General features: G+C 43.1%; 1 protein-coding gene across 8 annotated transcripts in view; it reads right to left on the bottom strand.

Moving 5' to 3' along the window:
• LYN (LYN proto-oncogene, Src family tyrosine kinase) overlaps positions 1–11,419 on the bottom strand; it is a 55,030-nt gene extending 43,611 nt beyond the window's left edge. For 4 of the 8 annotated variants that reach the window (XM_086740827.1, XM_086740833.1, XM_086740826.1 and 1 more), the window contains exon 1: positions 11,171–11,419. The gene's annotated coding sequence lies outside the window, so the exon portion shown is untranslated. Of the gene's footprint in view, positions 1–3,062; positions 3,084–4,250; positions 4,328–7,524; positions 7,544–10,674; positions 11,037–11,170 lie in introns of those variants that run through there. The other 4 variants (XM_086740829.1, XM_086740828.1, XM_086740830.1 and 1 more) reach the window with 4 other exon arrangements.
• Between the last annotated feature and the right edge of the window lie 15,068 nt (positions 11,420–26,487).

The raw sequence follows: 26,487 nt of genomic DNA, 5'->3' as shown, positions 1-26,487 counted from the left end.
AACCAGATCAGGTTGCTCAGAGCTCTGTCCAACCTGGCCTTGAATGTTTCCAGGGATGGGGCATCTACCACCTCTCTGGGCAACCTGTTCCAGTGTTTCACCACCCTTATTGTAATTTTTTTTTCCTTATAACATGGATTAAGATAGTTATAACTAAATTAGTGCAGAATGACTTGTGTGTCCATGGATCCTAACTCTGTACTAGCCTGGCCATTTTGTAACTTATATTACTTTGCACCATGCTGCATTTATCATCCTGCTCCACTGGTCAGAGGGCTTCTTCATCTGCTGTCACCTCCACATTTAAATGCTGACACGTACTCATGACCAAACTTGCAACTTAAACATAGCATTCTTGTTATAATAGCATTGTATTATGCCTTGGGCACCTGTCTCTTAAGCACTCAATTTCACAAAAGAAAAACAGAACTTTTTTTCTTCTCTTCAAACGCCAGCATATAGTTTGGTTGCAGAAGAAGAGTTACTTCTCTAGCAGACTGCTTTGTGTTCCATTTGCTGTACAGCATTAGATATACACAGAGGAACCCTCCTGAAACACAAGCCATGGTACTGGGGTATGCAACATGGCTTTAAGAATGACCTCTAAGATCAGATGGAAATTTGGGGTTAAATGCTGATGTAGGCTAACACTCTTACTCAGAGTCCAGTTCCTCCTGGAAGTTTGCAAAGCTTGGACAAGTTGCAAGAGGAAGTTGCAAGAGTTCTTCAAAAAAAAAAAAAAAAATCAGACAGTGTTGAATCTGGTGCCAGTAAATTACACTAGCGGAAGTGAAGTTTTGTGCTATTTAATCTTTACAGGGACACTAGGAGAACATTCAGCACTATCTGTGTAAGTATTCCTGTGAGGAACCACCTCGTCTCATTCTCATTGATGTAAGCAGCAGAACCTCCCTTAACTTCAGAGGTGTAAGATTTTAGTCCAGATTCTGGAACTTCACAGAGGTCTACTTATAACTCATTTAGTGTACTTAATTTTAAACTCTGTGTTAATTATATTCCCTTGAGGGCACGAACCTAAACCAGGCACACTCCAGTCGATTTCTCGCCCAACTTAGTAAACTGTTCTAAGCCACTATTGCAATTCGGGATACATGCTGGGCACCAAAGGCTATTGTCTGAACCAACAGTTTGATGCAAATAAGACAAATAGAACTAAAAGAGCTATATCGTTACCAAATTTTGGAGGTTTTTAGAGTAAGCCCTTGAGATCGGGGCTTTTTCAATAGATGAGTACACTCTGCATAAGCCTACCAAACATATCCTGAAGGACTGCAAATTCCCACTGATTCAGGTCTGAAAGCCTGGCATGTAAAGACAGAAGCACACTTTAGTAAAGTCTTGTGAAATTACAGGCTCAAGCTGCAGTGACAGTAAGAGTGTAAAGGGAAATACGTCATTGAATGAACATGGACTAAGAATTCACATTCAAGTTGCTAAGCATGCTTTCAACATTTGTCACGTACATAGGAGCATGAATAAGACGTTTTTCTATAGTTAACCAAAATTAAAAACATTTTACATTCTTTTCATTTTCAGAAAGGAGTGAGAGTGGAAATCTGGAAACTCTCTTTTGAGGGAGGGTTGTGAATCGCTGGTGTGATGGTTCACTTTACTATTCCTGCTTCAAACATTGTAAGGAGGAACTGGAGACCTTGGATTTTAAAGACATGTATGTCTTTGCAGATTCTCTTTCTCAAGGGCAAGAATGAACACAGAGTACCCCAAATCACCGGGAGAGCAGCTATGCAAGAATATTAACTTGATTAAAGTTCTTTTATATTTGAGATAAATTATTCCATACTAAATAGAAGTTCTGAGTGGAGGACTGACTTGAAGAAGCATGTTGCATTTCCTTAATGTGTTAATTTACTTCATTTTCAGAAGCCGATGAATAGAATCATAGAATCATAGAATGCTTTGGGTTGGAAGGGACCTTTAAAGGCCATCTAGTCCAACCCCCCTGCAAGGAACAGGGACATCTCCAACCAGATCAGGTTGCTCAGAGCCCCATCCAGCCTGGCCTTGAATGTTTCCAGGGATGGGGCATCCACCACCTCTCTGAGCAACCTGTTCCAGTGTTCTGCAACTCTCATTGTAGAAATTTTTTTCCTAATATCCAATCTAAATCTACCTCCCTCTATTTTAAAACCATTACTCCTTGTCCTATCACAACAGGCCCTACTGAACAGCCTCTCCCCATCTTTCTTGTAGACCCCCTTGAGGTACTGGAAGACCGCTATAAGGTCTCTCCGAAGTCTCCTCTTCTCGAGGCTGAACAGCCCCAACTCTCTCAGCCTGTCCACATAGGAAAGGTGCTCCAGTCCTCTGATCATCTTCGTGGCCCTCCTCTGGACCTCCTCCAACTGGTCCGTGTCCTTTTTATGTTGGGGGCTCCAGAACTGGACACAGTAGTCCAGGTGGGGTCTCACCAGGGCAGAGTAGAGGGGGAGAATCACCTCCCTCGACCTGCTGGCCACACTCCTCTCGATGCAGCCCAGGATGCGGTTGGCCTTCTGGGCTGCAAGGGCGCGTTGGTGGCTCGTGTTGAGCTTCTCATCCACCAGCACTCCCAAGTCCTTCTCCTCAGGACTGGTCTTGATCCATTCTCCACCCAGCCTGTATTTGTGCCTGAGGTTGCCACAACCCAGGTGCAGGACCTTGCACTTGGCCTGGTTGAACTTCATGAGGTTGGCACGGGCCCACCTCTCCAGCCTGTCAAGGTCCCTCTGGATGGCATCCCTCCCTCCCAGCGTGTCGATGGCACCTCACAGCTTGGTGTCATCGGCAAACTTGCTGAGGGTGCACTCTATCCCACTGTCCATGTCACCGACAAAGATGTTGAACAGGGCCGGGCCCAGCACAGACCCCTGAAGGATGCCACTCGTGACCGGTCTCCACTTGGACTAATACTTTGACTGTTGCTGCTATTTTGACTTCCTCTTGACATTTCTTGTTTTCTCTCTCTAAAACCAACCAACATGCCTGTATCCACAAGGTATCGTTACTGGATTGCACAGCATTTAGTAGTTTCTGTTACTTACAATCCTGCTTATTGGTCAAGAGCCTTGCAATTGATAGCAGGTGAAGACATAGCAGGTCCACTCAACCAGGCTCTGATGCTGTAAGTGACTGCACACAACTTGCAGGAGCTCTACAGACTTTGAGAGAATCAGGTCAGCACTTTCTAAACAAAGTGCAGGACAGAGACCTTAATGAGTAGGACAGCATGCACGATAATTTTGGCAGATTTAGACTCGCAGTAAACTGAAGGTCCATGACAAGAATTATTTTCACATTCACACTGCAGACTGCAAGAATTTTACAGCAGTCTTATTACAACCATACTGGCTGCTCATAAAAGTTTATAATCCTTGTAACTTCAAATAACAAACATATAGCTCGTAGGCAGGCCATGCGATTACAGTGTACCTAACAAAAGCATCTTAGACTGTGCACAAGCCCTCTTGTCTATATGTGACTTTAGCATGCATGGCCCATGCAGCTAAATTTCCAAGCAAGAAGTAAGAATAAAACAGTGTTCACAATGGTACCCACGTTTGTTTCGGGAGAACTGTAATGAGTCCACAATGAACTTGCTTATGTTTGAATTCCATAGAATTAAGCGTTGTGCAAAGAAGATGCTTTAAAAACCACTAAGATTGCCTTATTGTCAAGCATGCACGAGAAGTTCTCAGGACAACACAAATCATATGAGAAAAAGTGTAGGAAAGGAGTTGAAATCCTTGAGAAGTCAGAATTGGGGTTGATGCTGTGAAATAAATGAAGAGAGAAGACTGTGGAAGCAGAGATATAAAAGGAGAAAAAATAATAAGAGTGCAAACTGATGGGGTAGACACAATTACAGTCCCTAGGAAAGCACATAATCTCCATCAGTATGACAAGACAGAGAACATGTAATAAACATAATATAGTCACATCACTAAAACTGTACTCCATGCTCAAAGGATAAATTACTTTCCTGTGTCACACCGTACCAAGCATCTTGATATTTTTGCTTTTATCGCAGGAGCAAGGAAAAGGACTTTCCACCCATCTAAACCTAGCAGGAGACTGCCATTGTACATAGTCAAAAACATTACAGAAGAAGATACTCTTCTGATCTCAGATTCAAATAAGCTATTCAAATACTGAATTTTGCATTTTCTGACACTTGTATCCAGTGCCCTCAGACTTGCTCAAATGCTCCATCAAGAGCAGAAAGATCTCACCTGAAGCACCTTTTCCCCACTTGTTCACTCCACCGGCCAAATCTCTTTTCTGCTGGTGCCAGCTCTGAAGTTCGTTCTTCAAAACTTGCACTGCCTGCCCAAAGCTAAATTTCTTAAGTTTCGTTTTCTGTGGGGACAGAGAATCTGGGGCATGTCGACACCAAGGAGCACACCACGGAAATCCTGGAACAAGAGCTGTTGCCTTAGCACCACACCCCCACAACACCAAACTTTGGTTTCTTCTTCACAGGCAAGCACACGTGCCAGTAAATCCATGCTCTGCTTCCCTGAACCAGGTGGATTTACAAGGACGGTCAACACTGGCTCAAAAAACCTTTCACACCTGTCACTACACAGCACAGAAAAACCTCCTGCATACAAGAGAAATGAAATTTGACCAGAGAAGGTCAAAGCAACATTGCAGAACAGCAGAAAAAGGGTGGCAGACAATCCCCACTACCCATCTTCATGACAGAAATTAACCTGTTTCAAGTCAGGTTGGGGCCACCATTTAAAATAAGATGTAGTAAACAGTGGTAGCTGTCTCTAAAGACAGACCACACCTACACATAATACATGCTCTAGATAGAAGAGTGTTGCTGGCCATCTCTGGAAGTACAAAGCTGCCCTTTAACGAGGCACAGGCTTCTTAAAACCCTGTGAAGACCATGTCAGTACGGTCAGGTTGGCACTGCATTGCACTTCACACCTCTTCTGGGAGTATGTATTTCTGGGCGCATGTTCCCTGATAAGGTAGCACAAGTAGATCACAAATGATAGTTAGATTGTGAAAGGTGCTGAGACTTATTTTTCTGGAAAGCGAAAAAGAAAAGTTGCTGCATAGAGATCTAAATCAAGAGATGAAATAAACAGCTTATACCACTGACAGTCCTGAAGACAAAGAAACAACAGAATGATGCTGGGTAAAAAAAAAAGAACATGGCTTTTTCCAGGAAAGTGGGGAGAAAAGCCCCAGACAAATACCACATTATTACTAATAGTAAGCGTCATGTCAGAGGGACGGGAGCTGCTACCAAGGAAATTTAGTGGGAGATTTTCAGAAGAGGCAAGCTCTCCTGGTCAGGCCTACTGGCAGCACTGCTGTCCACTGCCTGCCTAGCAGAAACTGTCAGTCAGACCATCTACATCCCAACAGAAACTGGCTTAGCATTCACCTTGATATGGCCCTGTGCTTCTCCACTGGTGCCAGGACAGCTGCTGCAATCTCCCTTGCAGCCAGTGCAAGGACAGTTGGAAACCAGTGACAGAGCAAAGACCTCACGAGATAGAAAAAGGAAGACAAAGTGCCGTACCAGCAATACGGCAGGAGAGTTGCTTAAAAGGCAAGTTTTCCCACACCCCTCAAGGGCTGCAATGCTTCTCTCGAGCCTTTGCACAGTTTAGCAGATCTTTTGCAATGGTAGGCCTGTAGTTACAAAAACGTACTTTGACTCCCATTTGCATGCTCTGCTACGCTATAACAGCACATTCAAATGACTCTTGCAATGTATGTTGAACAAGTTTAACCTAGAACATCCATCATAGGATTTCCTCTTTCTCTTGCCCATCCCCTTCCTGTGTATTTACCAAAACTTTCACTTCCTCAGTTGCACCGACATGGTGTGACCGATGGTTCTGGCCATCACTTAACCCTGTTCTCCAGGGTCTCTTGTCTGTGGATACCTGAATCACAGCTGCCCTAGGGCATTCAGCACTTACTGAAGGGTTTTAGAAATCCCATCAAGACACATGCTAGGGCTGGGGTTGCCCTGCAGAAAACCAGTTTCTGTCCACTGGATCTAGTGAATGTAAGCCTCACAGAATCATAGAATGGTTTAGGTTGGAAAGGACCTTTAAAGGTCATCCAGTCCAACACCCCTGCAAGAAGCAGGGACATCTCCAACCAGATCAGGTTGCTCAGAGCCCTGTCCAACCTGGCCGTGAGTGTTTCCAGGGATGGGGCATCCACCACCTCTCTGGGCAACCTGGTCCAGTGTTCTACCACCCTCATTTGAAACAATTTCTTCCTTATATCAAGTCTGAATCTACCTCCCTCTATTTTAAAGCCATTACCCCTCGTCCTATCACAACAGTCCGTGCCGGTAAGGGATACTTGAGTAGGCAATTTCAACAAACACCACAGATGTACTACTTTTCAGATCTTTTCCCACTCAGTTGACACTACAGGAAATATTTTCTTTATCTGGATAGAGTAAAACTTAGTCATAGGTCAGGCTTACTGGTTTATAGATATGCTATTATTATGTAGGAATTCACTCAAACATACTCTTTACCTTCTAATAATTATTTTGTTCTAAGCCCCTAGTGCTGTCATATATGGAAAGAGCAAACCTGCTTAGCAGCCGAATATGCTTCTGCACTAACTTCTGTCATATCATGTTGTTTCGGTTCATGCCCAAGAAAAACTTGAATAAGATTTCATCCAAAAATTGATCATACAGGTTTGTAGACACACATCTGTACAAACTAATGAAGAAAACATGAAAAGCAAAGCAATATATTACAGATGCCACATCAGAAAGGCCACTTAAAAGACTATGTTTTTGTTGATGAACTTCCTGAAATGCCTTTCTGTTAAACCAACAAAGGAGCAGTTAGAAACACATCCTAGAGGGACTCCAGGCCCTCAAAACTTTTATCATGCCCAGACCTCCAGTAGCCCTCTAGAATAGAGAAAACTGCAGAAAACGCCACTCCGGAAGGGTGGCTGCATCCCATACTTCAACCCCTGTGGTAAGCTATCACATTTTCCACTTTAAGATTGCACGATTTGCTATTACAGAAACTTTCAATAAATGGCTTGGTCACAAGAACATGCACAGCAAAAAGCAGGCCTTTGCAAATTAAAGTAGCAAATTCTACAACACATCAACCACAATTTAGACAGGAAGAAGTAGCCTCATGCTACATGCAGCAGAGACCATAGAGGAAGAAGGACACATTGTTCAGACTGTTTATCGCTCGAGTCCTTTGAACTGAAGAAGTAAGATAGCATGCTGCGCCAACACAGGAACCAATTGTAGATACTTAAGATGCCAGCAGTTTGAAAAAGATAGACAATGCTGACCTAAGGGACAGCAAATACTGGCCTGAATAATGCTAGCCTCCCCTTTTTTCCCTGGAGAAATGAGACCTACCCATTCCCCCCTTCACCTTCCCCTGATCTCCTCCTTCTTCTCTCCCCAGCAAAGTGTTCCTGTCAAAATATCGTCTCTCCTGACTTTCAGCTGACAAAAATAACTAATCTATTTACCTCTGCGAGCAGTTCTTGAGGGCACACAACAGATGCAAGCATCTCATAAATATTTGGAGGAATTGCTTCCAACACAAGATGAATTCTGCCTTTGCATTTTGTTTCATGAACCCACATTTTCAGGAAAGATGTCGAACACGACTGTGAATGATTCAACCTCGGAAATTACAGCATTTAATGACAATGTCAACAGGAAACGTATTTGAATCAGGCAAAAATAAATATGAAAGCACAGACCTTTCCATCCTCCCTTGAAGAACAATTAAGTTTAAACTAGGAACAGTCACACTAAGGACAGTTATGTTGTATTTGCCTTTTATTAGTAGAAGCTGATTTCTTTGAGAAGGTACCATTACTGTTTACAGTATGGCCGTCTCCTTCTCCTTGTATGCTTCACTAAAGATGGTTTTCATACTAATATAATTTTACATTTTTATCTACATAGTTTCCTGTGTCATGGCTCGGCAAGTCTGGAAGCCTTTCTCTCTGTACCATCTCTAGCACTCCTACACTCTGATGAAAGAGGGGACACAAATAAATGGGAGAAACAGGAAGTAGGAATGTGATCAGCAGGAGAAAAAAACCCTAATTCTCAGCTGGGCAACTGGTTCTTCTACAGAATGAAGCTGTTCTTCTTAGAGATTGAAATCCTACAGGGGTAAAATAACAATAAATATTACTTAACAGAGTCATGAGGTTCAGTGTAATTATTTACACACGCAGCTCCATAGCTTCAGAAGGAAGTATCACCTACTGCACACAAAGCTCACACAACCCTCAGGATCCCCAGCCAACAGATGATTCTCCTCCTATATCCCTTTCATTAGCATGTGACAGCTTACGTCCTTTGGGGATCACTGGCAGAAACAAACCTCAGTACAGCCATGCTAGTAGAGCTGAGTGCTAGGAATCCTAGTCTTACACCTCATGCCCATCCCATGACATTATTTATTTATTTATTTATTCCTCATCTGCTTGTTTTCTGTGCTCATTCACTTTTGCAAAGGGCTCCCTGAACCCTAAGAGGAAAACTGGCTCTACAGTTCCCTGATGGAGAATCCCTACAATTCTCTACAAGAAATAAAGTCACTCAGTCACTCACATGTCAGTGAGTGACGTAAGCATGCATGGAAAGGAGGAAAGACCTCGCGCTCTGCCCGAATCACCTAGCCCTTCGAGAAAAATAAAAATTGGTTCATGGTCAACATGTTTCCATCCCTCAAAAATGCCCATTAAGATTACAAATAACACACAAAGTACAGAGAGGAAAACATCTCCTTTTTGTGACAGAAATGGAATCACATCTGAGATCAAATACTGCAGTTTTTAAACTTTCCTGAATGGCTCCAGAAAGGCGAAATGCTGCTCTCTGATGTGCAGCACAAGAAGGGCCAGATGTAGCACCCCTGTTCTTGTGAGCCACCCCACTGAAGATCAGTGACTAAGCTGGGCCAGGAGGACCTTGGACCTTTCTCATTGCCCGTTTCAGGAATTGCTTCTTGTAAGACCTGATGTTCTGTGATGCTATTTATCTTACAAGAGCCAACAAGGCCATAGGAATTCACTTATTTTTCACTTCAATTACATAGATAAAATGGGGGGGAAAGCATTACGAAAGAGTTAGTTACACATTCATGCAATTTCACATTTATGGAAACTCCCTTGAAAGGGTAACATTAAAAACTGGAATATTAAACATCTTAAAGGCAATGGGGTTTAACTTAGTTTGTGGAAATTTCACAATTCATTGCATTGTCAGAAAAAGCCATTGCACAACTCCAGTGGTCAAGGAACTAATAAGGAAAGGCCTAAGCATTACCTTGTCCTCTGTATATTTACATAGGAAAAAAACCCTTATTTACTCAAAAAGAAAACTACAGGAGAAAAGCAGAATAACTTCAAGTCAGCCAGCTACCGTACAAAGATGATCATTCCACACCATTACAGCTGAGAATTGTGTGCTCAACAGCACACAGTTAAAATAGATCTTTAAGTTATTAAACAAAGAATTCTTTTCTAACTAGTCTGTAGCTCACAAAGCTGAAATGGAGAAAGAAAAAAAGCTGTAAATGCCAGAAGAGATCAATAGAATGAGACACCTGTTGATCTAATTAACTGTAATTCTTTAATTAATTTTGTTTAATTTTAATTAAGTTAATTAATTTTAATCCTTGCCCAAGATTTCATAACTTCCTATTAACAGTATCTAACTGATTTCTAGCCTGTTGCTACTTTTTCAGAGAAAACTATTTTATTTTTTCTCCTCCATACTTTCAGTGCTGTTGATAGTACCTGCTATAAAGATACAAAGTCCCAACACATAAAAGATAAGTAACAACTACTCTGCATTCAATATTGGGTTGGAAACAATTCCCACAAATACAATTTGATTATCTCGTCGGTAAAACTGAGCTACATTTTCCCAACATAGCTTTGCAATTTCCCAACAAAAATCTTCCTCTTTTTTTTTTTTTTTTTTTGTAACCCTTTAGTGATACTACGATGAGTGCAGACTTATCTACCTGACACTCATACTTCACAGATACTTGCAACTAACACTAAGATTTCTAAATTACAAAAGTCTTCCAGGTACTTTATGGAATTGAGCTAAAAATGTAATTTCCAATTTGTATTACGATGGGCTAAAATATGTTAAGATTGGCCAGACTGCTTCTTTGTTTCAAAGGTGGGAAGGAAAGGTAAGAGATGAGATACTGATGCAGGGTTTCAGATGAAACAAGAGAATAAGAACTCAACCTTTGTGTTCCCTGTGTCTATCCACAGCGGTATGACCTGGCTGAACAAGTTTAAGTGTTAATCGCTTCGGTCTTAGTGCTAACAGAGCTCAGCGAGGCAGCCAGATGAGTCCTTGTGAATCTATTCACTGCAAACACACATCAGATGCAATTTCAACAGAAACTCCAACTGCTTTACTGAAGGTACGGCATCAGCTAGGGAGATCTAGCTTGACTTACAGATCCTAAACTGAAATTGGAAGGATAAAACCCCTCAGGAGCATTCCTTAGGCATACGGTGCCATTGCAACAGTAGTCAGCAAGAAACACCATGCACCAAACCATCACAATCCCATTTTCTCATCTTTTAAGCCAATGCACATTTGAACATGCAGTTAAGAGGATGCAGCTTTACCTTGGAAGATGCCCCAGGAGTTCTCTTGCCAAAAAAAAAAGGAGGGTAAGAAGGAGTACCCAGGGGCCACACTACCTCTCCTAAGTCAAGGCTGTCGCCTTGGCTTGAGACACCGACTGCAGACTTGGATGGGCTGATTTTACACGCCTCCCGCACAAAACAGCCAGAAGGGACCCGAGCCCTCAAGATGACAGCAGAAGCTAGGCAAAGCGGCAAGAGGTAAATCATAATTTTTTAATTTTTTTTTTTCTTCTTTTAGATGCCGTATTTCCTTTAACATCCCATCCAGTCCTACCGGGAAGGTCAGGCGGTGGCGGCAGCTCCAGCAGGAGAGGGAAGCAAGGGCCAGCCGCCCCGGAAAGCATCTCGTACCGGCCGTGCGGTGCCGGGGGCAGGGAGGCGGCCCCCGCCCCACCTCTCCCACCCACTGCAGAAGCCGGCTCCCCCCCCGCCCGTGCCTCCCCCCACCCAACTTGCGACGGGCGCAGACACTTACTTTCTCGGGGTGCGAAAGTTGAGCGGCAGCTAGCGAAACCCCGCGGTCCGGTCCGGTCCGGTCCGGGTGCGGGGCGCAGCTCCCCGCCGGCCGGGACAGGGGGGGCAGCCGGCGGAGGGGCCCGGCACGGCTCCGCTTGGCTCTGCCCGGCTCGGTCAGAGGCGGCGGTTGGCTGCAGCCTCCGGGTTTCGCTACTTCCTGGTGAATTTGCATGCGGGGCTGCGAGGGGAAAGAGCGGGGAGCGGGCGGGCGGCCCCTGCCAGCGGCCCCGGCTTCTCCGGCTGCACCGCGGAGCCCTGGGCGGGGGGAGGCTGTGACGGGGGACCAGGGGGTGGGAGGGAGAGCAGGGGCTGCGTGGGGGGGTGTGTGTGGGGTGTGCCTCTGCCAGAAGGGGGGCCCAGAGCTGCTGCAGGCAAGGAAGGAGCGCCCCTCTGCCCCTCAGCAAACTTCGTACGGTGGGCTTGCCCCCGGTTAAAAGTTAGGACTAAAGACACCGGCCTTAGTCCGAGAGGTGAAACAGAAAAGGCTGTCTTTTTCCACCAACAGCCTAAAAGCCATCATAAACTTCTCCAAAACTCAGCTATAGCAACTTCTAAGGTCCATTGGAAGCTGGGTTGGAAGAAAACAAACAACAAGTAAGATTATCTTTAATTTTTTCTCTTTTTTTTTTTTTTTTAAAAATAATTATTTACTAGTCTATTGAAAAGTAAAATAAAATCTCATAGATCAGCAGAACAGGAAATACAAATGTGTGGACATAACACGCAGAGGATGCAGCTGAAAAGCTCCACAAGAACTGGAGTCAAGGTGCCATATGTGTACTGCCAGCCCACCTGGACCAGTTCAGGTGATGGAGATTTCAAAGGCAGGATTTTGAAAGAAAAACGTTTAAGCTTTCCGTATAAAGTGCTGAAGATAGTAAAACAAGTTTGGGGAACAGCCAAAGTGGTACTAGGTACAAGATGCTGAAAGGTATCTCTGTACTCTTTCTTGAAGTCCACCAATAAGGCCCAACTGCACCAGCATAAGTGTGGCCAGCAGGTCAAGGGAGGTGATTCTGCCCCTCTGCTGCTCTCGTGGGACCCGACCTGGAGTACTGCGTCCAGCTCCGGAGCCCCTAGCATAAAAAGGACATGGACCAGTTGGAACGAGTCCAGGGGAGGGCCACAAAGATGATCAGAGCGCTGGAGCACCTCTCCTATGAGGACAGGCTGACGGAGCTGGGGTTGTTCAGCCTGGAGAAGAGAAGGCTCCGGGGAGACCTTATTGCAGCCTTCCAGTACCTGAAGGGGGCCTACAGGAAAGATGGGGAGAAACTCTTCAGTAGGGCCTGTTGTGATAGGACAAGGGGTAATGGTTTCAAAATAGAGGGAGGTAGATTCAGATTAGATATTAGGAAAAAAATGTTTCCAGTGAGGGTGGTGGAACACTGGACCAGGTTGCCCAGAGAGGTGGTTGATGCCCTCTCGCTGGGAACTTTCAAGGCCAGGTTGGATGGGGCTCTGAGCAACCTGATCTGGTTGGAGATGTCCCTGCTCCTTGCAGGGGGGTTGGACCAGATGGCCTTTGAAGGTCCCTTCCAACCCAAGCCTTTCTATGATTCTATGATTCTTTGAATTATATCACCAATGATTAAAATAGTGTAATGTAGATTCTCACACTAAGACCAGCCCCTGAAAATATTGCAGGGTGAGACAGTAAGAAATTCCTTCAAGTTCTGTTAAAAAGTTGGTAAATGTTTTCTCCTTTCCCTCAACATATTTAAAGGTGTTTAAAAAAAAAATCCACAAAAACCACAAAACAATCTTTTTCCCTATGAAAAGTTTCTACAAAAAGGAAAGATCTTATTTCATTTACATTATCTTGGGTTTGGGGAATTTTTTTTTGGTTGGAAATTTGGATTCTAAAAGTTTATGTAAAATGAGCTGTTTCTGTTTGTAAATTATATCAGAGGCTTAAGAGTGTGTTAGTCAGCTGTTAGTTCCTCATGTTTCCATTTTCCTCTATAGGGCAAGTACCTTAATCTCATGTCTTTTTTCTTGGAGAGGAGAAATGGTGCACAGAGCCCATATCTGTCTTGGCCTCTCTCCTTTCCTCCCTATTTCTTCTTTTCATTATCAAGTATTCTGCTGGGTTTAAAATTCACCCTCTCCTATGAAATCATTAGTGTAAATATAACAAAATTCAGTTTTATAAATGCGCAATAGTCTAGCAGCCTAGTGAAATAGAATCTTACCTATAATGTGAATAATTTGGAAAAATAAAAAAGTGCTGAATTACTCCTAATAGGCTGCTGTGCAATATTAGAGGAGGCATAGCACAGACTTATCAGTTCTACCCCAAAATAACTAATATGAAAAAACGTTGGAGTAGAATGAATACACCATGGTTTATAAGAGGAAAAACAAAGACAGGTAGTTAGTATAATTTGAAATAAGACATATTTTATGGTCATAGGTTTTATGCATCCTCGTTTCCACTGTTAAAAGGAGTATGTACAAAATCTACTTTGGAAAGCGTAAGCAGGAGAGGAACTCTCTTTCTTACTAAGTGCTAGGCAAAAGGAAAAAAAAAAAAGCTGATTCTAGCCTCTCTACATCTGTAGATCTGCTGTTAGTCACATGTTTTAAAATGTCTTTGTATATAGATCAAGAAAGTTGGGGGGTGGTGTAAAATGGGGCAAGAAAGAAACTTCAAGCCTGTCACTGAAGTGGAAGTCCTTGTACGAAGGACTGTGAGTAACATTAGCCAGCTAGCGTTCCTGCTCAGCAGTTGATTTTCCGCTTTGGGCTGATTCGACTCCCATACTGTGTCTCTACTGCTGAACAAAACGTGGCCTCCAGTCCTGGGGCCAGCTGGTGCTGTGACAGTCCACGTCTGTGCTCTTGGTACCCAGAATGCAGGGACTACACCAAACTGGTGGCTGAGTAGTCCCTGGCCCAGGTTAACTTCCAGATCAGCAGCTCTGGACAGTAAATCAAACTTTGTCACGGACAATGAAAACAGACAGCAGGCTTCACTCCATGTTTTTATATATTCCTTCACCTCATTGTTGCTGAGCACTTTCTACAGTTTGCTTGAACCTAAAAGCAAAGAAGTAATAGAAGAATACTAGTTAGTCATGAAAGCGTGGCACAGCCAGAGCAGTGATTTGAGAGAGATCCCAAGGAACACCTGGGTTCACTCAATTTAAAAAAAAAAGTAGGGAAAAGATCACTTTATTCATAAATCAGTTTACAAGTATTTAAATTCTCCATAGAAAAACAGGGAAAGAGAGCAAAGATTCATGTAAAACTAAAACATTGAGACATCTGGCCTTTTTTAATGAGCTGGAGTTTTGGAAGCTTATTCTCAAAAATATCTTTTCTCCAGAAATTCCAGCATTTACATGGTCACCGCTTGCACTGTTTTTCAGTATTTTATTTCTTCTTCAAGGGATTTTCATTAAGTAGTTAAAGTCCAAATTGTTAACCTGCTTTGCAATAATGTAGCAATTTTTAAACAAGCAGTGAAGAGTGGATTATAAAAAATGAGATCCAAGTCACATGCTCATTCTTCAAATAATGTTGTTGGAGAAAAAAAGAAAACCCAAACCCCCTGAAAATAAAAGCAGTACGTTTTGACATGCATTTTATATCGCTTCCTTTCTTATCGTAACCTAGAATTTTAAAGAAAGTCATATTGACCTATGTAAGAAGAAAATTTACAAATTTTATTCTAAGAAATGTGCCTTTCATGTGATAAAGATGGTTTGCTTTTGTTTGTTTATTCAAATAAAAAGACTATGGGAAAGAAAGGTTGCTTTCAAGTATGAAGCAACAAGTTAATACATTCTTACATGTGAATTTTTATCAGTTCCTGTTGTTGTTTCCAGCTTGGAGCCTGAGAAAATAAGTTTTGTGACACTAAAGAGAAATCAAAACAAGCAAACAAAAATCTCAATTTTTAACAGTATTTGCATTGGGATTATTTGAAATGTATCACATTAATTTACAATCTTGACTAATTTTCAGGCTAAAATTTTGGAAATTATTTAACAATGCTTTGGTAAATAACGCACAGATCTCTGTATTGACTCAACCTGCATTTGACCTGTCGTTTAGACTAGCACTACACATACTCAGTAGGTTAAATTAGGGAAAGCTGGCGTCTTTCCTGTAGACAGTGATCTGCCTAATGCACAGCTGCTTACATTTTACTACGCTGATATTTTCTGGCCATAAATCCTAAATTCACCTTTTAAAATTTCATCTTGTTAATTCTAATTCCCACGAACGAGCCATAAGGATGCAGCACATAGAAAAAGTTCTTGCCTTGAGGTACTCTAATTCTGAAAGTTCATAAAAGCTCCTTCATCCATGTCTTTGCTGATTTAAATTATTTTCTTCACCTGCCATTACCCTTTTTTATACACAGTAATCTTTCTCATTTTGTTTCCACTTGTTTCATGGCTGAAATTTAGAAAAATTGCTAGTTAAAGAATAAAAACATGTCAAATAGCGGAAGGCAGTTTGAGAACCAGTTGCAATGGGCTAGGTTGTGTTGGTGACACGACCCTGGTGAGTGTCCTGATGGAGACTGAAAATGGCCTACGTGCGCTCTACAGAATATCCCGATTGCCTTTCTGTAGAAATGACAGCTCAAATAAAGGATCATCTTGGTTCTCATGAATATCATCTTACTCACAGAGCCCAGAAAAGCAGCTGGACCACTGGGTTCTTCACAGCTCATTCGGGTAGGCAATGGTAAGCGTAAGCTGACAAGTGGTTCCAGGAACCCTCTGATTTTGAGGATTTGTGGTCACTTGTATATATTCTTACTGATCTGAAGAGGCTGCCCACACTATTAAAGAGTGTGTTTAATTTATGCTTGATTTAGCACACAGTTCTGTGATCACTAATATTTAATTACCTGAAAGAACAGATTTAATCTTAGAATAACGGAATCATTAGGGTTGGAAGGGACCTTCAAAGGTCATCTAGTCCAACCCCCCTGGCAAGGAGCAGGGACATCTCCAACCAGACCAGGTTGCTCGGAGTTCCATCCAACCTGGCCTTGAATGTTTCCATTTGAGCTAATTCACGAGCAGGTGTATGATCATTTCAAGTTAGCAAGATTACACGGTGGTGATATTTTTGTTTGTTTGCTGCCTTGTACTCTGGGCATTACACCTAGTATCACCAGCCTGGATGGGCATCCAGCCTGTATCTTGCTGTCCTGCGCCACCTGAATTGTTAGTTCAGAAGCAATGTGGTGTTTCTGGAGGCACCTTCCAGAGTGGGCTGCTGTCAAAGTGTAGCTTTTCCTTTCCAAGATGAGCCAGTTGCTATGGAAAATTTCCTCATGGAGAGGCACTGGACCATCATTAGCATCACCACTGTGGAAGAGCAGTGCTGAAGCTGCTCTTGAGCAGCTGCAGTAGCAGCAGGAAGGTAGTCCTGTTCCTTCCTGGTCGAAGACATACAGCAGTATGGGGCACCCTTTTACCAAGTACAGCTTTAATTTTCCTCTGGGACAGCACAGAGCATCAGGCAACATATGTGGACATTGAGTTAATGAAGTCAGAGCTGGTAGCACTAATGGAAACATTTGGTACCAACTAAAGTTATCAACCCCCTCCCCTTGTTGCACAGCATTTGTGAGAAGTAGCTTTTTTCTGAGACAGAAGATAGTCATCATTGGAGTGCCACTGAGCATCAAGAAGATTGCCTTGGTTATGTGAAACCTGGAAACACATAATTTTTGCTAGTGCATTACCCGTCAGCCTGGGCTTGGGAAGGTGACAACTACATGTGTGAGTTAGGAGGTGACACCTGCCACCCATCAGGTTCTCAGCCTGCACCCTCTATGGGTACAGAGGACATGTTGGAAGGCCATGCTACCTGTAACAGCAACACGGGACAGTGATCTCTTTATTCCCTATCTTCTGACCCAAAAAAATTTTCTGTCAGCAGGAATGCCACGAGGAGACACCATGGATACTTCACTGCTGTCAGCTCAGGCTGGCTGGTCCAGTAAGGCAAATGGCACTCACGTCTTTCATATCTCCTGCCCGTCTGATGCTGTGCAGCCATGCCAAGTACAAACCTGCTGCTGAGCCCGTTTGGGGCAACGGAGTTGTCAAATCACCCCGCTGCTGGATGAGCCCGCTTACCCCCTCTTGCATTTAGCAGCAGCCTAGCTGTTGCTAGAACCTCTTGCATTGCCACCTCAGGTGGGGCTTCAAAATGGTTGTGCAACCTGTCTGAAAGGATGCTGGAGGACTACTCAGCTGCCCTCTGAAGCAGGCTCCTGTTTGCCTGCTGTGCCCTTCACAAGAACTCAGAGAGCCAAAAGAGCAGATGGCGGCAGGGTGGGAGCGTAACAAGTGGAACTACAGCCGATCCCTCCACCAGCTGCAGCTCACTCATTTCCTGTGAAAACTGGGAGGGTCACATTGTCAGGGACAACCTGACTAATTGTTTTCTGCTGAGTGGTTGACAGCTGTTTGCTGTAACTTGAAATCATGCATATGTCAGACACGAGCAGTAAATCAGTTTTTCTCTGACTTTCCTGTTCCCAGTTGCTGTTTCCCCCTGAAGCCCTTTGTATCCCGTTCTTGGAGCCAGGCCCTGCTGGCTTTGAAATCCCAGCTGCGCCGTCCCATCCGTTGCAGCTCTGCAGCTCTTTGCCCCAGGCTTTGAAATGTTTGAAATTTCAACCCTTAACGTCTCTGATGCCATCCAGCCCTGCTGTGAAAACCCCCAAATAATGCTCTCAACTGGAAACAAATGAAAAGTAGAAAGTAACTGAAAAACAAAGGCAAGAAGAAAATCAAATCTTGAACAAAGCTGGATATGCCTGATATTTCCAGGCATACTTGCGCTGAAGATGGGCACTGCCCGAGTTCTTGTTTGGGATCAGGTTGCAGTGAGAATCTCATACAGTGTCTCCTATCAGCGATGCCTGCTCCATTAGGAGTTGTTCCTTAGCAGCCACTGAGCCTTGGGTAAGTTATCTGGTGTGGAGGTCTTTAGAACAGGATATAAAGGGGTGAGGAAGGCTCAGTCTGAGGTAGCAGGAGCTTCTGAGGCAGCAGGAATTACTGATGTTCATTATGGCCCCTACCAGCCTCCTCTGAGTCTATGCTAGTGCTTATGAACTCAACAGCAGCTTCACTGCTGTCACTTGGCTCCACTCTTTGCATGTCCTAGGACACTTTATTTAGTCCAGGACAGAGTCAGTTCTTTCTCATGATCATAGCACCTCTTCCCTGCATCCATGCATTCGCTGCCACAGAACTGCCCAGCCTCTTGGCTGTCATGCACACCCTGTGCTGTTCTGTGTTCTGCCATAGTCAGCAGAATTGGTTTAGTAAGACAATAAAAGTAATCCTTGTTCTTTCGTTAGCTAGACAGGTTGTTAACTTTTCCAAAGGTTATCTGAAGGTCTACACCAGAAGCTTCTTCCCTGCCTGGAATAACTCAACTGTTGGCATCTTCCATGTGCATGTTCTTTGGATAGGTTGCTCCTAAGCCATGGAGGACTGAGGACTGGTGTCAGTAAGGGATAGCAAACTTATCTGGTGTTAGGCTTGGGAGAAAGGAGATCTCCTGTGATGAGTAGAAGCATATACATTTCTGAAGGTTCCTTAGCATGATCTACTGCGTTTGAGACAGAAAATAAGTGGACTGGCAACAAGGTGGAAGGCGGTAAAGGCACATTACCCCTTGCAAAGGAAGAGAATACTGAGGAGAAGATAATAATATGCAATCCAGCCAATTCCTGGATCCAGAGCTGATGAAGAGATCTGATGCAAGGCAGGAATCTAGGATAAGATCTGTGACTAGGAAGCTTGACTATGGTGAGTGGCCACAGACACATAGAGACGGCCAGTGCATGTAAGATTGTAAGCTTGCAGGTAACATCCAAGGACCATTATCTTTGAGTAGAATGAGCAGAGCAGAGGCAAGAGGGCACTGGAGCAGACTCCTGGGATGGGCCTGGCTGTGAGGTAGGTGCTGAACTTATACTACAGCCAAGCCATCTTAAAGTTCATTGATACAGATTTAATGAGTCAAAACTTTTTACTAAATGTATCAGGGCAGTGCTTTCTACTATATGGCCACTAATAGTATTTAAAATGAGATTTACTGTTGTATTGGACCACAGCCTTAGAGGCAAATATGGCAGTACAAATACAACTCAAATGTCAGAAGCGATTTAAGACTGAGCTTTGGGGGCATTAGGCTAAACTTAAAGATGGCATGCATTTTAAGAGATGTCTGATTAACTAAGTTAATTTTCATCCATATGAAGTAAAATGGCAAGCATATGGACATTTTTTTCTGTGGTCCATACTGTAACATCAAACTTTATTAAACAGCTTCCATGAGCAAGTCAAACAGTTCACACTACTAACACGAGGTTACTGGTGCAACCTGCAACTAGGTTTCATTCACGTGCACGCATTGCTGTCACTAAGGCAGCCCTCTTGCTCAAAAAGGGTTAAATTTAAGTGAGCTGGTACTCAGAATTAAATCAAGTTTGCTCACAAAAACACAGAAATGCACTGTGTAGTCCCCCAATGCACAGAAGTGCATACATTACATTAGGCATGCAACTGGCCTAGTGATAAGTGTGGCTAATTTGCTATTTGTGTGTATATATCAGCATTTCTTCAGGTGCAGCTGCGAGTGTGCTTGTGAAATGTGCAAGCTCAGAGATAAACTGAATGAGCCCAATCTAACTTTAATGTTCTTAACTAAAATGCGTGATATGCGGTAGATTCTAATCTAATTCTAACCTACTACCTGAATTTCTGTAGAGAGCATTTTTCCAACCTTACGATTTGTGCTAAATAAAGCTGGTGAAAGTAGACAGAAAAAAATATTATTTTGGACCTGAATATCTCTTAAATGCTGAGAATTCTAAAGGATGATACATCTTTTCCAAGTCTTTCACCTCCCAGGAAGGCCACTAAAGAGGGAGCTACAAGAAAAGCGGAGAGTATCTGAACTGTCCAGAAGGTGGTAAGGGACTTCCAGCACCTTGGGTATCGTCACCAAAAGAGCTCAACTGGATCCACCTCTTTCAGACTCTTAAAAGGGCTCAAACGGGACACAGCTGGCCATATCTGACTCTGCATGTTCTCCTACTTCTCTGACTTCTGATTTCCTCTTCAATTTGGCATTTAGGCTTAATAAGATTATATAGAGCTATGAAGATTTTAGCTCTTTCTTTAAATTTTCTATTGCTTTTTAATGACATTATTATTTCAGTATAGATCACAGTTTTGGATAACCATTGACATTTATTTAGATGATTAAGCAGATTGATTAGTCATAAAAAATATTTTTAAAGTGGAAAACACCCACCCACAGGAGAGATAGGTATATGTTTCATAATTTCCAGGTATAGCTGAAAATGTGACCTAGTAATATACTAAATGAGAAAAAACTATCAGACAATCCCTAAAACCATATACCGGGTTAGGTTTGTAGATAATTGCACTAATATTTTGTCTTAAAAGGCAAATGTGCTTTTTTTTTAGGATGAATAATATGCACGCATTTTAAAACATGGTAGCTGTTGTCCCATTGCTTGGTGACATTTCTCAAAATGCTGCTCTGCTTTGCCATCACCTCTGCACAAATGTAGTGCATTGTCAGGGACTGACGTTACCAGGCCTCCAAAGTAGCTGCCTGCCCTGATGTGTCAAATCAATGCCTGCCAACTATGGTGATGGGGTCATTGAGCAACAGCCAGTTGATCTGTCAAGCTCATGGTCAGAGGAATGGTTCACAGCAGTCCCAAAGCAGTAGAAGAAATTTCTATTAGCGACAGCTGCAGCCCTGATGACCATTTTGAGCAAAAACTGCCATGGGATTCTTATGCCACTAAGCTGGAAAGCAGCTTCCAGAAGATGAAGATGGTTCAAAACGAACGGGAATGTGGCTGCACAGCAAGCTTGTGGCCACAGCTGCTGCAATAAAGAAAATCAAGGAACCGGAGCCTGGGCATCACTATTTGCCACCCCCACATCTCTGTCTTAGAGTTGTCTTACTCAGACATCCGTGTTCATGTGAGAATAAGCCTAATGCAAAACCCAGTATCACTCACTTTTCTTGGTAGCTATCTTATGTGAATAACCTCCCATTTCATACTCTCCATAATTCATGCACACTACTGCAAAATTAATTAGATTTTTAGTAAGACATTTTTTAAAGAAATCCACGTCAATACTAACCTTTAAAATGAATCAGTGGAATAACAGCTCTCTCAGATAAAGGCTTTTTGGGCTGAATTCTTGAGATGCTCTACTGGCACAACTGGAACTATGTGGTCACTTTCCTTGTGCTATCTTTTGGCCTTCTCACCTTCTATTTTCTTTTGCATAGTGTCCTAATTTCTCTGGGCTTTGCTTTTTGAAGGTTTTCCTCCCCATTCACTTTTGCTTCCTACCTTTTCTCCTGTTCTATTACCTTTTACCCTTTTCTCATCAGAGATTAATTTGCAAATTGGAGCACATTCAGCAGAAGGCCACAAAGATGATGAAAGAACTGGATTGCATGACATACGAGGAGAAGCTGAGACTTGTGTTCATCATGGAGAAGAGATGGCTTGGTCTAATTATAGTCTTCAGTTACTTGGAGATGTGTTATTGTGCTGATTTTGGCTGGGGTAGAATTAATTTTCTTCATAGTAGCTGGTACGGGGCTATGTTTTGGATTTGTGCTGGAAACACTGTTGATAACACGGGGATGCTTTAGTCACTGCTGAGCAGTGCTTACACAGAGTCAAGGCCTTTTCTGTGTCTCACACCACCAAATCAGTGAGGAGGCTGGGGGTGCACAAGAAATTGGGAGGGGACACAGCCAGGACAACTGACCCCAACTGACCAAAGGGATATCCCATACCCTCAGCATGTAAAGCTGGGGGAAGCAGAAGGAAGGCGGGGACATTTGGAGTGATGGCATTTGTCTTCCCAAGTAACGCGTGATGGAGCCCTGCTTTCCTTGTGATAGCTTACACCTGATTGCCAATGGGAAGTGGTGAATGAATTCCCTGTTTTGCTGTACTTGCACGTATTGCTTTTGCTTTACTTATTAAACTGTCTTTATCTCAACTCATGAGTATTTTCACTTTTACCCTTCTGATTCTCTCCCCCATTCCACTGAGGGGGAGTGAGCAAGTGGCTGTGTGGGGCTTAGCTGCTGGCTGGGGTTAAACTGTGACAGTTGTGGAGGTGCCAGATTCTTGGAGGTGCAGAGTGAAATTACAAGAGGCAATGGCCAAAGTTACAGCAATAAATATTCCAACTGGATCCAAGGGAAAATATTCTCACTGTGAGAGTGGTTAAACCTGTGACAGGTTCCTAAAGGGCCTGCAGCATCTCAGTCCTTGGAGATACTCAAAATGACCGGACAGGGCCCTTGGCAACCTGATCTAACTTTGAAGCTAGCCCTGATTTGAGTGGGAAATTAGACTCCAACATAAATTATTCTGTGGTTCTGTCTTCAAGTGTCTTTGGTCTGCTAATCTCGGTTTTCTTTAACTGACCCCACTCAAGCCTCCTGCCCTACCTGGTCAGCCATCAGTAACACTGGCCCCAAAGTGAGACCATGCTTTTGAGGCATGTGCACACTTTCCACTCTGCAATTTGTCATCATGCTCTCCCATACCCAGTTGCCTTTGGACTGGAAGAAGTTAGGCTCTCAGCTGCTCTGCAGGTAGTGGCTGGAAGAAACCTACCGAACAATAAGAAAACTCACACCCAGCTTGTTGTGTACCAGGTTGAGCCCACCTATACAGATCGCATCTAGATGCTGAATCCAGTGTTTGCATAAGACAGCACAGTCTTACACTGTGTATAGCTATTTCACTGCTTGATATTTGAAAGCCAGATTTAGAAATAAGGCTCTTAACATCCAGTTTAGTATAATGACAAGAACAGCAAAATACTGATTAAAAAAAAAAAACCATAAAAACATAACAAAGATATTAGGACATATTTTTCTCATCCAAGTATATTACTAAGGCAAAGTGTATGAAAAAAAAAAGACTATTAATTAATTGCATAGGTTTAACCTTGCTTGCCAGAGCAAAATTTCTGTACTCTGTTTAAAAACTGAATGTCACTTAAAAATAAAAAATCAAAGTAGCAAATATCTGAGAACTGCATGGTAGCTGTAGTCAGTAGTGTATTGTTTCTTGAAAGGTGAGTTATGAATAGCAGTTCTGGCAAAAGTCTGATTTTGACTACCAGCAACGATAATAACTTGCTTTAATGGCATGCAGGGCGAAGTTAAGGCTATTTGCTAATTGTGAGCACACAGAGAAACCTAACAAGCTGATGCTCCCTGAAAGAATTAGCCCCGAAGAGAAACTGCTTAGAATGATAAAAATATTAAATTGTAGCACTTAGAAATGTTGTTGGCCAGACAGGTCCCTCATGCATGGCAAATAAAGTCTTGAAGGACTAAGCAGTCCATTTGCTTTTGACCTTGTGACTTCCCCCTGATCTATGCAGTGGAGAATACGAACGAAGATAAACAGAAACCAGCGTGGGCTGCTTCTTGAAAAAGAGAAACACCAAAAATCTCTGTGAAGGAGTCCCACGAGACTCCCACGGCTCAAGGAAACTGTCAGGTTCAGTGAGATAGCGGAGAAAAGAGGGACTCGGTAGTGCAGAGGACTTCTCTGCTGAGCAGACACACTTTGGTGGCATGTGCCAGGAGGGAGCTGACAAGGATCTCCCAAGACTTTGTGGACCCTCAGATGGGGAGCACCTGAATGTGGTGAGGTCTAGGGGAACGCCAGAGCCCCCAGCTATGGCGTAAAGCCTCAGCCAGGTTCCCAGGACCACTCTGCTGGGTGTCACACTCATGAGGGGGAGAACATCTGCCACACTGTACCATGGCAGGACATGAAGGCAAAGAAAGGCAGAGGCAGATGTTTGTGAGGCACAAAGGTGTCTGTAGGACAGTCTGATGATTATCGTTCAGCCGGCTGTTGCAGGGAACGGAAGGCTATGCAGAGGAGGGGTGTTCGACCCAGCCTTGGCTCCAAGGCAGTCAGGAAGCACCTGCACGGGACAGACACAGCGTGCACCTACCTCTGCCAGCAGCTGCCTACAGCCTTCTGAGGGTGAGTGCACCAGCCGGGATCAAACTGTGCAGGCACAGGCTATGGCTGCTGTGAGGCAACAGCACCTCACCTCCCTAAATGCTGCTGCTCTGCACCTCCAGCCTCCCTCACCAGGCCTGTCCAACCCCAGGAGACTGGGGCAAAGCCGAGCCATGAAAGGACAGTTTCCTTTGTTTCGTTATCTTTCTCCTACTTAGCATGTAAGCAACGATGTGAACCGTGAGGATGGATTGTGCTGTATTTAAGGAAGGGGATAGTGGTGACCTCCATATAAGCCATCCACAGGTTGTCTGACAGTGATGCGTTTTGGCCAGACTGAAGTAGGCTAGATATGAACAGCTGGCACAGAATTACACACTCTCTCATGCAAAACCCAGCATGCTGCTTCTGAATAAGCTGCTGTGTAGGCTTGTGAGTATTACACTTCTTGACGCCTCTTGACATTATCCAGTACACAGGTTGCATTGAAATAGGCTTTACAAAAATAAATAAATACAATGATAAACACAAAAACTAACAGCAGCATAAGACAAACTCTCTTTCCCTTCCCAGCTTCACTATTCGTTTTCTGTGTCAACTTAAAAAACCTTTTCAATTAACTACTCAGAAAATATTCACTGTTTTGGTGAACCAGCTCTACTGTGTCAGTCATCAAAGATACAGGAAACAAGTACAACCCTAAACTGCTGTATTAGGTGTGCTCTCATGTACGAAGAGAAGTAAAGGATTATGGTGACTACACCAGACTGAGTAATGAGAATGTATCAGAAAAATGATACCATGATCACCAACAACACTAAAAGCAGGTTAGTAGGTAAACTAAAGAGAGCTTGCAGCTATTACAGAAATAAAACCAGCATCTGGAACAAAGAAACACTTTCCTGTGGTATTTTTCATCCCATGTTTTACTAAGCTAGCTAAATGAAAAGTTTTAGAAAGCAATTGTGTGAGAACAATTAGGAGAGGAAGATAAGATTCAGATAATATTTGAAGAAAAGGAGGGAAAAACAAGATATTCAGGAAGGCTATCACAATTGAAAAGAAGAAAAAGCAAAGGCTCTACACTACTCATGTCGAACAGCCACAGCAGAAGCTGCAGAGCCTGAAGCTGGGTGAAAGAAGAGCTCAAGGGTTTAGGGGGACCATGAAGAAATAGGTAGTAACCTTTGCCTTTTGGTCAAGGCTAGAAAGTAGTGTTTTGAGTGGTTCCTGGAATTAATAGGTTAAAGCTTTTCCACCCACGCTAGCATTAGTTACTGTAATAGGACTTTGAGGTTTGGAGCTGGGGCTTTTTGAGGATAAGTAAACATACATACCTGTCAATCCAGAGACATTCCCTGCACCAGAGGCTCCCCAGTCTAGACGCAAGGCATGAATCCTGATGTGGAAAGCAGATAAGGAGTGGAAGACGTCTTGTTGACAGAAACAGCTGTGAAATAGATGGCACTGGAAGAGGACAGGAGAACTGGTGATTGAAAAGTGGAAAAAAAAAAAGTTTGCCAATATAAAGAACAAAATGCCTGCTGCCAAGATACCTGTGACCAGATCAGGAAAAGACTCAAAGAATGAGGAAGTGGCAGAAGTGCGAATGAGAGGTGTGTAAAAGAACTACAGGGGACTTCTGCCCTGGAGAAAGTATTGATGTAAATAGCAAACAAAACCAAGGAGCCTCATCTTTATTGTTCTGCCTCCTGGGGGTGTGTATGTATGGGAAAGAGAAGAAGAAAAAGCATAATAGCAGCTACACACTGACTTTTCCTCATTTCTCTGTCAGATCATTAAGTTATGGGACTTCTTTATTGACAGATTTGGTTCCTGATAATTATTAATGGGATTTATTGAAACCAACACCACAACTGAAGACCACTGTGCTACGTACTGTGTAAACACAGAAAGGCATTCCCTGACACTAAGTAAAGGGAATATATAATAAGTTGCCATGAAAAATGAAATGAAACCCTCTGTGCCTCAGAAACCCATGACAATTTCAGTTTCATCAGCTTCTAAATGTCACAGTAGGGACAAGTCTTGAAAAGGGATTTTGAGGAGGAAGATTAATTTCCGGAGATTCCAGTTATTTCACGTGAAGTCACGCCTCTGAAATTCTGTCAGGAGTGATTACTGAAAGTTAGGCTTTATTCATTTGTTATCCCTCTACTAATTCCCTTTTACTTGGCCTGTCATCATAA

The sequence above is a fragment of the Chlamydotis macqueenii genome, chromosome 2 (assembly GCF_036417535.1).
Source record: "Chlamydotis macqueenii isolate bChlMac1 chromosome 2, bChlMac1.mat, whole genome shotgun sequence".
In the NCBI taxonomy this organism is placed as follows: Eukaryota; Metazoa; Chordata; class Aves; order Otidiformes; family Otididae; genus Chlamydotis; species Chlamydotis macqueenii.
The sequence above is the reverse complement of the archived record's forward strand: the minus strand, read 5'-3'. Positions and strand labels throughout refer to the sequence as shown.